The sequence below is a fragment of the Dermacentor andersoni genome, chromosome 4 (assembly GCF_023375885.2).
Source record: "Dermacentor andersoni chromosome 4, qqDerAnde1_hic_scaffold, whole genome shotgun sequence".
In the NCBI taxonomy this organism is placed as follows: Eukaryota; Metazoa; Arthropoda; class Arachnida; order Ixodida; family Ixodidae; genus Dermacentor; species Dermacentor andersoni.
The window spans coordinates 65,905,929-65,915,385 of NC_092817.1; positions in this window are offsets into that span (position 1 = coordinate 65,905,929).

Here is a 9,457-nt window from a genome sequence, read left to right on the forward strand (position 1 = left end):
AAGTTGTTCTGTTACCAGTCTTCTCATGCTTTGCCGGGACCTTCGGATGCTTTCAGTGCCCCAGGCCGCCAGGCCAACGCTACCCTTGGGGCTTGCGACCCATTGGCAATAACGGGCGTCAGAACCGAGACCCCAACAACTCGTGCCAGCGGTGCGATTCCAACATCTGGTTGCCAGCGGTGAGATCGCGACAACGGAGGCCAGCAGCGAAGAGATGCGGTTGACTGTATGCTGAGCAGCACAACGACCATCCGGGAGCAGCGCAACGAGCCCTGTGTGATGACTGGTTGCCTGCAGCGGAACGACTGCGCTGAAGTCTTGGCTGCGAGGTTTGGTGAGTGCGGGACTTTCTTCTTCTGAGTTTTGCCAGGCTTTTGTTAGTGTTAGAAACAGAGCTGGTAATTGTGGTTGTCGTTGCTACCGGGTTAGTTTGCGGCAAGACAATAGTAGGCAGTAGAGAAAGCAGCATTCAGGGCAGCCATGGATTTGAAGTCGTTGCGCAAACCGAAATTGCTGGAGCTTGCGAGAGAGTTGGGTCTGGATGTCTCAGACAAACTCAGAAAACCAGAACTGCTAAGGGCTATTCTTGAGTTAGAAGCTGAGGATGACGAGCTGTCGGAATGCCTTGAGACCATTGAGGAGAGGGAGGAGCAAAAAGAGAAACAGAAGCGCGAACTTAAAGAACAAAAAGAGAAACAGGAGCGCGAACTTAAAGAACAGAAAGAGAAAGATGAGCGCGAACGTAAAGAGCAACAAGAGAAAGAAAGAGAGCGCGACCGTCAACACGCTTTGGAAATGAAGCGTCTCGAGTTAGAGATGGAACGCGCTCGTAATGGAAGTCAGGCACACGGTGCAGGAGAACGAGTATTGTTCAAAATGACTGACCTGATGCGGCCGTTTAAGCTTGGAGAGGACATTGGTTTGTTCCTGGTTAACTTTGAGCGAACGTGCGAGAAGCAGGGGTTCTCTCGGGAAACGTGGCCACAGCGCTTGCTCACTTTGCTACCCGGCGAGGCGGCCGACGTAGTCGCTCGCTTGGAGAGAGAGGAGGCAGAGGATTTCGACAAAGTGAAATCGAGTCTGCTAAAAAAGTACCGGCTGTCAGCGGAGGCGTTCCGTCGGAAGTTTCGGGAAAATGAGAAAGGCAAAAGTGAGTCATATACAGAGTTTGCGTACAGGCTTATGTCAAACATGCAGGAGTGGCTCAAAGAAGAGAAAGCGTTTGGTGACCACGAGAAAGTTCTGCAGTGTTTCGGGCTAGAACAGTTTTATAGTCGGTTACCTGAGAACGTGCGGTACTGGGTCTTGGATAGGCCAGACGTTAGTACGGTGGCTAGAGCCGCTGAGTTAGCCGAGGAGTTTGTGACGCGTCGGGCTCGCGGAGCTAAGGACGGTCAAAAGGGTGAATTTGGCTCCAAGTTTGAGAGGCCGAAGTTCACACCCATGAGAGCAAAGGGGGATACACGTAGTGCGGATGCGAGTGAAAGCAGTCCGACCGAACGTAAGGAGACGGCGGCAACCGAAGCCGAACGCAGAAAGCGGTTCGAGACGAGGCAAGCGCGCGTTTGTTATACGTGCCAGAAGCCGGGTCACTTTTCGGCGCAGTGTCCAGAAACAAAAACACAAGTCGTGTTTTTGTCTATATGCAGCACTGACGAGAACATGAAGCTTCTCGAGCCTTACATGCGAGACCTCCTCGTGAACGGGAAAGAGTGCCGAGTGCTTCGCGATTCCGCAGCTACAATGGATGTAGTTCACCCCTCTTACGTAGAACCCGATATGTTCACGGGCGAGTGCGCATGGATCAAGCAAGCAGTGGAAGCTCATAGCGTGTGTCTGCCGGTAGCGAAAGTGCTTATTGAAGGACCTTTCGGAGCACTTGAGACGGAGGCCGCAGTGTCATCTATGCTGCCCCCCCAGTACCCGTACCTATTTTCGAACAGGTCCGATTACCTCCTGCGCGAGAAGGGGCTTTTGTTTGGTGAGGCTAGCGTTCAGGCCTTAACCAGATCGAAGGTTCGGGAGCTCGCTGCAAAGGCGGTAGTTGCGGGGCCAACGTTGTTGAACGATGAAAAAGGGTCAGAGGCGCAGCAAGCTGGTATTCAGGGCACGCCCGAACGGGATAAACTTGAGCCTGTAGCGTTAAAGGCACCAGATACTGGAGAGGAAATTCCCGATGCGGGAAAGTTAGAAGAGCTTCCGGTCGAGCTTCCGGGACTAGGCTCAGTGACGAACAGGAAAGACACCGATCAAGTCATTAGTGACTTAATAAGTAAAGCATCGCTGTCGCCTGAGCAGAAAACCGAACTACACCAGCTCTTACAAGAGTTTCAAGGTCTGTTCTCTGAGAGGCCTGGTAGGACTTCTGTCCTTACTCATGACATAGAACTTACCTCCCCAGAGCCAGTACGATCCAAGGCGTACCGGGTGTCACCCCGCCAGAGCGATATTATGGAGGCTGAGGTAACGAAAATGCTACAGCTCGGTGTTATTGAAGCGGGTGAGAGTGATTATACCTCCCCTTTGATTTTAGTTGAGGTACCGGGCAAGGAACCTCGTCCTTGCGTCGACTACCGCAGGCTTAATTCCATCACTAAGGATCAAATTTATCCGATCCCTAACATCGAGGAGCGCCTTGAGAGAGTGAGTAGCGCTCAGTTTATTTCCACCCTAGATCTTGTCAGGGGTTATTGGCAGGTTCCACTTACAGAAGAGGCTAGTAGGTATGCGGCGTTCATTTCACCACTGGGGACATTCCGTCCTAAAGTTTTGAGTTTTGGTTTGAAGAACGCGCCATACTGCTTTTCGAGCCTCATGGATAAAGTGTTGCGGGGACAGCAAGAATTCGCTTTACCGTATCTAGACGACGTAGCGATATTCTCCGCATCCTGGCCGGAACATATGGCGCACTTGCGGGCAGTGCTAACCCGCCTTCGCGATGCGGGCTTGACAGTCAAGGCTCCCAAGTGCCAGTTAGCACAGGCCGAGGTTGTCTACCTCGGACACGTGATTGGTCGGGGTCGTCGCCGCCCCTCTGAAATAAAGGTGGCCGCTGTGCGAGACTTCCCGCAACCGCGCACGAAGACCGATATTCGGTCGTTCTTAGGTGTCGCCGGCTACTATCAGAGGTACATCCCCAGGTACTCTGATATCGCGGCTCCCTTGACGGATGCTCTAAGAAAGACAGAGCCGCAAACAGTCGTCTGGGATGAGACGAAGGAAAGAGCTTTTAGCGCCCTAAAGAGCGCCCTAACAAGCCAGCCTGTGCTACGATCGCCCGACTACACAAAAGGGTTCGTTGTTCAGTGTGATGCTAGTGAGCGAGGCATGGGCGTTGTACTGTGCCAACGGGAAAATGGAGAAGTAGAACACCCCGTCCTGTATGCTAGTCGTAAGCTGACGAGTCGTGAGCAGGCGTATAGCGCCACCGAGAAAGAGTGTGCGTGTATCGTGTGGGCCGTTCAGAAATTGTCATGTTACCTAGCTGGCTCGAGGTTTATCATTGAAACGGATCACTGCCCTCTCCAATGGCTGCAGACCATCTCTCCCAAAAATGGCCGCCTCCTGCGCTGGAGCCTCGCTTTGCAACAATATTCCTTTGAGGTGCGTTACAAAAAGGGGAGTCTCAACGGTAACGCCGATGGCTTAAGTCGAAGCCCCTAACGTGGGAATCAGCCTCAAAATTGCTTGTTACTGATGTTTTTCTTCCTGAGGCAGGATTTTTAACCTATTGCTTTTGTGTAGTGTTTCAAAGTGATGATGTGCTTTCTAGTGCAATTTTTCGATTTGTGGACGCGTTCTGAGTGCTGCTAAACTACTGTAAGGAACTAGGCAGCAGTAAAAAAAGGGGAAAGAGCCTGGCAGGGCTTAGTGAGGGTTGTGCCGTGCTTGCTGACTGAGCGGTTGACTTTTGGCGTGGTTCTAACGCTTGCCGGAAACGAGAACAAAAATGTCAACTCTCCCGAAGTCACTTTGCAGTGTCCTGTGTGCACCTGAACGTGAGAACGAGGCCTTCTCTGTGCGCTGCGCTCAAGAAACGCCCAAGGACGCCCAACTTCGGTTATGAGCATCATCGAGCGACATCCCTCCGGACAGCGGATGCAGTCCCCTGACCTTCGGGATCTCCTTCCCCCGGCGGGGCGGTCTGTTACGTTTCGCCTACAACGCGCGGTAATGCCGGCGCGGATGCAACGGACGCCGGGGCTTTGTTCAAAGCGGCGGACATTTTGGCCCGTTCGTCGCCGCCGCAACGCCTACCCGCCAAGCGTGCCCAGGCGTGTTTCAGTGCCACGTGTCTTCGTGTGTGCGTGTGTGTGTGTGTGCCCTCGCTTGTCAAAGCGCGGCAGCCGGGGAGCGGAGTTCCCCGAATGAGGAGCCTGGAGGTCTCTCGGCTCAACCGCTCGCGCCGTCGTGGGCTCCTGCTGCGCCGTCCCGTGACCTTCATCCCGTGACCTTCCCTCCTTCCCTTTTGGACCGCGACGCCGGGAGTATAAGAGCAGCTGCCCCCGGACGCCAGAGGAGAGGCTCCGATTTGTACTGTTGAGTTACGTGCTCTCCCGTCTCTCCACTTCGGTCGACCTGACCGGCCGCTCTTTTGCTATGTTAGAATAAACAAGTTGTTCTGTTACCAGTCTTCTCATGCTTTGCCGGGACCTTCGGATGCTTTCAGTGCCCCAGGCCGCCAGGCCAACGCTACCCTTGGGGCTTGCGACCCATTGGCAATAACGGGCGTCAGAACCGAGACCCCAACAACTCGTGCCAGCGGTGCGATTCCAACAGTGGAGACGAAGGAGACAGTTTAGGTTTCAGTTTTAGTGCAGCTAAGTCCGGTGGGATGTTTTTCAACGATACAGCTGATCAGGAGCTTACAATACAAGGCCATCAAATACCCCGAGTAGCCGAATACAAATATCTCGGGGTATGGATAAACAATGGGCAGATGTACACGGAAAAGCACGAAGAAAGCGCACCGATGGTGGGCTGCTGCTGCGGCACGGGGACACCGTCGAAGTTGTCATCCTCCAGACCTGCCAGCACGTCCTGTTCCCGTGCCAGGAATAGCAAAAGGGCGAAGAGATGCCGGGATAATGAAACATAGGGCATTGTGGGGGTACTAGGTATGAGGTACTGAGAGGTATTTTGAAGGGAGTAATGGTGCCGGGGCTTACTTTCGGGAATGTGGTCCTGTGTTTAAGGGCAGAGGTTCAGTCGAGACTAGAAGTAAATCAGAGAGCTGTGGGAAGATTAGCACTAGGTGTCCACGGGAAGCAGTACAGAGGGATATGGGCTGGGCATCGTTCGAAGCACGGGAAGCTGAGAGTAAAATCCTATACGAAAAACGTCTGAGGAAATAGGACGATAACAGGTGGGCAGCTAAGGTATTTAAATACCTATACAGAAAGAGCGTTGACTCACAATGGCAGAAAAGAACTAGGAAGCTAACCAGTAAGTATGCCAGACACGAGGACGAAGAAAGACAGAGCATTAAATGACAGGCTAAAAACGCGGAAGGTAAAAATTGGATAAATTCAATGGAAAAGAAGCATAATGTGGAACTATATCGATACTGGAAACAGCAGTTCAGGAAGCAAGCGTTTTATGATAACTCAAGAGGCAGTGCCCTACTCTTTGAAGCTAGGTCAGGATGTCTTAGAACGCGGAGCTATAAAAAGAAATTTAACGAAGAAGAAGACACATGCACTAGTGTGTGGTAAATATGTAGAAACAATAGAACACCTCTTACTAAAATGTGATGGTATCAATCCCGATGCCGATGCGGCCACAGCCACGCTTCCTGAGGCCCCAGGGTTCAGAGATAACAATAGTCATGTAAATAAATATGCGGTGGAAATCAGCAAAAGGCGATTGGAGGATTGGTGGCTCAAAAGCAGAGAGGTGACATAAGGTTAAAAGGGTAGGAAAACGTATTTAAAGAAAATCGCGAATTTGAATAACACACAAATTAACACAGGTAAACAAAAATAAAAGGCAAAATAAAAAGCTGAGCATGGTGGCAACTGCCATCACCACGTTTCAAAGGGGACGCTCCTACCTTCCATCCATCCATCCGTTGTGCGAGAAATCTGCGGTATCCACCATGTAGGGAAACGCCAATGACATGTGCGTCACTGTTTAAAAAAAAAAATGGGGGCCAATCCACTCTGCGAAGGTGGAATGCCAGCGAAGCTGTTGTCGTGCTCCCAAATTCGCCCCCAATCCATGGTCTGAACGTGGTTGGACGGCGAAGGCAAATGAGTGCACTCTTGTTTTACCAAAATTATATGACAATTGGCCGCCAAGACTGCTCTATCATTACGCCGAGTTTCATTTACTTTTCATAATTATGTAGTTCACAGTGAAGTTGCAAAGTTGTGGAATTCCCGTCTGTCGGGAGCGAAGCGGACAGCCCGATGTTTCTCTGCTACAGAGGATAAGACTCTAGTCCGATTCCAAGTTTCATTATTAACTAAGAAGCATGCTCAATCGCAAATTACAAACAAACGTGTTTTGTTTTGTGCACTCCTTTGAACTGCGCCTCGGTCAATCTTATTTTGTTTTGTGCATAACGTTAGGTACGCACACACATATATTCTCGTATCACCTCTGTTATTAAATGAGTAAGAATTTATATGCCTACTCAACAAGAAATTAGTCCGTCACGTAAGACAACGAATGACTGATATCCTGCCCCGTAAGCAAACAAACAACAAAAATTTATTATATAGCTGAGCGTCTACTGATCTTGAAAATGGTGCCTGAAAAGCTTTCAAGACAGTATACAAGACAGTATACAAGCAATCATTGTTGCGTGGGCGCTATCGGAGCTGTTCAAAAATAATTTCATTGTAGTGACTTCGACGCCTACGGGGTCTGTGATGTGCCGTCGCGACGATTCAATCTTTTTTTTTTCTTCTAAATTATTGGACGTTTCAATATTATTTCTCGAGTTGCGTCGCACTGTAGGTTTATCAGTGCTATCAGCATGCGATTTCCCACTGCTTCTTTTTTGTAATGCAGTGCATTAATTCATAACACAAGCATGACCATATGTCATTTTTTTTTAAATATGCTTCTTACCGCTCCCTTTCCACTCCAGTGAACTTGCCAGTATCTATAGCAACGACAAGTTCATAGACCAAACCGTCATGACATTAGTCGGGCAGCGGACTCGGGCGAGCGCCTCAGTGCGCGTTTTCCGAACATCGCAGACCCGGCGCAGTAGCAGAAATCTTCCTCGCGTCTGTGCTTGCTGCATACCCGAGTTGTAGCCGATAACTGTTTGCCGGCTTTATGCTTCGCGAGCCAAGCTTCACGCAGCTTCTTGTCCTGCGGCTACCTGTGAATAAGGCTGACACCGGGCTCCGTTGCGTACGTCCGGCATTGCGGCACCGAGCAGTAGCCTACCATGTTGCGCGCCTTCAAAGGCAGCCACTACCTATTGTAGTGCTTTCAAGCGTTGTAAAGGAGACACTCGAAGGGGGAGAATCTCGCCACTAAATGAGGACCGCAGCGTACGAGGGAATTTAACTCTCGTCTTCAGCTCGCTTCGGCTCTCCCGAAGCAGCCGACGCGGCCGCTATGTCCACGTGATCCCTAATAGCACGTCACGCCGATGGTGGCGCCAGCTTTTCCAGTGGTGGACCTCGAGGCCAATAGTAGTCAGCAGCTTCACTGATTAAGAAACGACTCGGTATAATTTGTACGCCCGCGCTTGTGAGTGTTTCTACTCTTTGAGACTCACATAATACCTCGCTGTTATAGAAGCAAACTCATTCGACCTGCTGCATTTTTTACGTGCAAGCGCAACTGGCCGTGAAATCGGCGGTGTTCGTCTGAAGCCGCGAAGCAAGCGAACAGGGAAGGCACCTAGCTGGACCTCCGTAGTGGGTCCGGTTTGCCTGCAAATCTCATCCGCACATTTAATTAGCTCTATGGGCAGCAAAAACGCAGAAATTTGAAGATAAAAGTCGCTAAGTGTCCTTCATACTTTTTAAACTAACACTTTGAACACAAAGCCTAACACGCGCATATGCTTTAGTTTACGCTGCTGAAATGTTTGCTGTTAATCGTAACGAAAGAATTTATGACGAACCAACCCTGCTTATTATATTCAAGAATACGTTGAGCATGCATTGGGAGGTCGTTATTTGCTACACTGTATAGCACTCTGTTATGGGGGGTGCTTCCCCTTTCCACCGTGCTTTACCCGCAGGCGGAAGCCAACCCGTACTTCGAGTGCCACTTCCTCAAACAACGAGTTAGGAACACCGTGCAGCGCCTGCCACCGCCTCTGATGGCAGACGCTACGACCAGAGGCGCAGCGTCTCAACGACAGCGTCTCAATAAATTGCTAGCTGGCCCTCCCCACCAACTCTCAGGGCACACAATAAAGTTCTTTCCTCCTCCTCCCTCACAAGGGAAGAATGCGAGAACGCCCCCCTAACACTTCCCTTACCACCGTGCCATCATGTGGTACTGAATGGATACCCTGCCAGCGGTACCACCACACTGCCCCACGGCGCGGTTGCGCGCGGTGACGCGGGCTTTATCTTGAAAAAGATCTGCTTTGTGGGCACTGTCTATAGGCGGGCTGACGGCTCGTATTGCTTTGCGTGCGCTGTGTTCTCGCCACTAACTTTGCGTTGAAACGGTAGACAGCACGAAGGTCACTTCGCTTGCTGCTGCTGCCGCGATTCCTTACTCTATCGATTCCTACTGCAATCTAGCCGTTTCGTAGTTGCAACTTGCGCGCTGGAAATTATATTAATTCCGCTTTCGCGAACAGAAGCTGCGGCTGGGCTGCGATTGGTGTCCCGTGATTGTACTTTGCCCCTGTGGGACTCGACAGCTTACACCATGTGCCGTTTGCCTTCGTTGTCTCCGGACACGGATGCACCTCCCGCCTGGATTACCACGACGTGAAAAACAGACGATGCTGTACCGTCTGTGGCTAGGCGTTGCCTTTTCGAACTCATATGCTTTCCTTATTGGAAAGGCCAACAGTCCCACGTGCGACACATGCAACTGCGAAGGGACGCTCACACACATTATCCGTGTCTGCCCGCGATATGGTGCCCAGATCGAGACAAGTGATGTGCAGAGTACTGGACCAGTTGGACAATCATCCACTATCAGAACTGAAAGCTTTAGGTCAGTGCTCTGAAAGAACATCCGCGTTGAAGGCCTTATTCACGTTATTAAGGTTCCTGCGGTCTACGGGGCGATAGACTATAAGAACGCCGCCCACTACCGCTCTATAGTGTACGCGCTTTGTGAGTGCTCGTCTCGCTTTCTCTCTATCTCCCCCTTCCACTCTCTTTCTCTTTTTATCCCCCTTAACCCTTCCCCCCGTGCAGGGTAGCGAACCGGAACTACCTCTGGTTAACCTCCCTGCCTTCCTCTGTATTCCCTCTCGCTCTCTCTCTCTCTCTAGATTGCGAATCAGGTCATGGTCAGG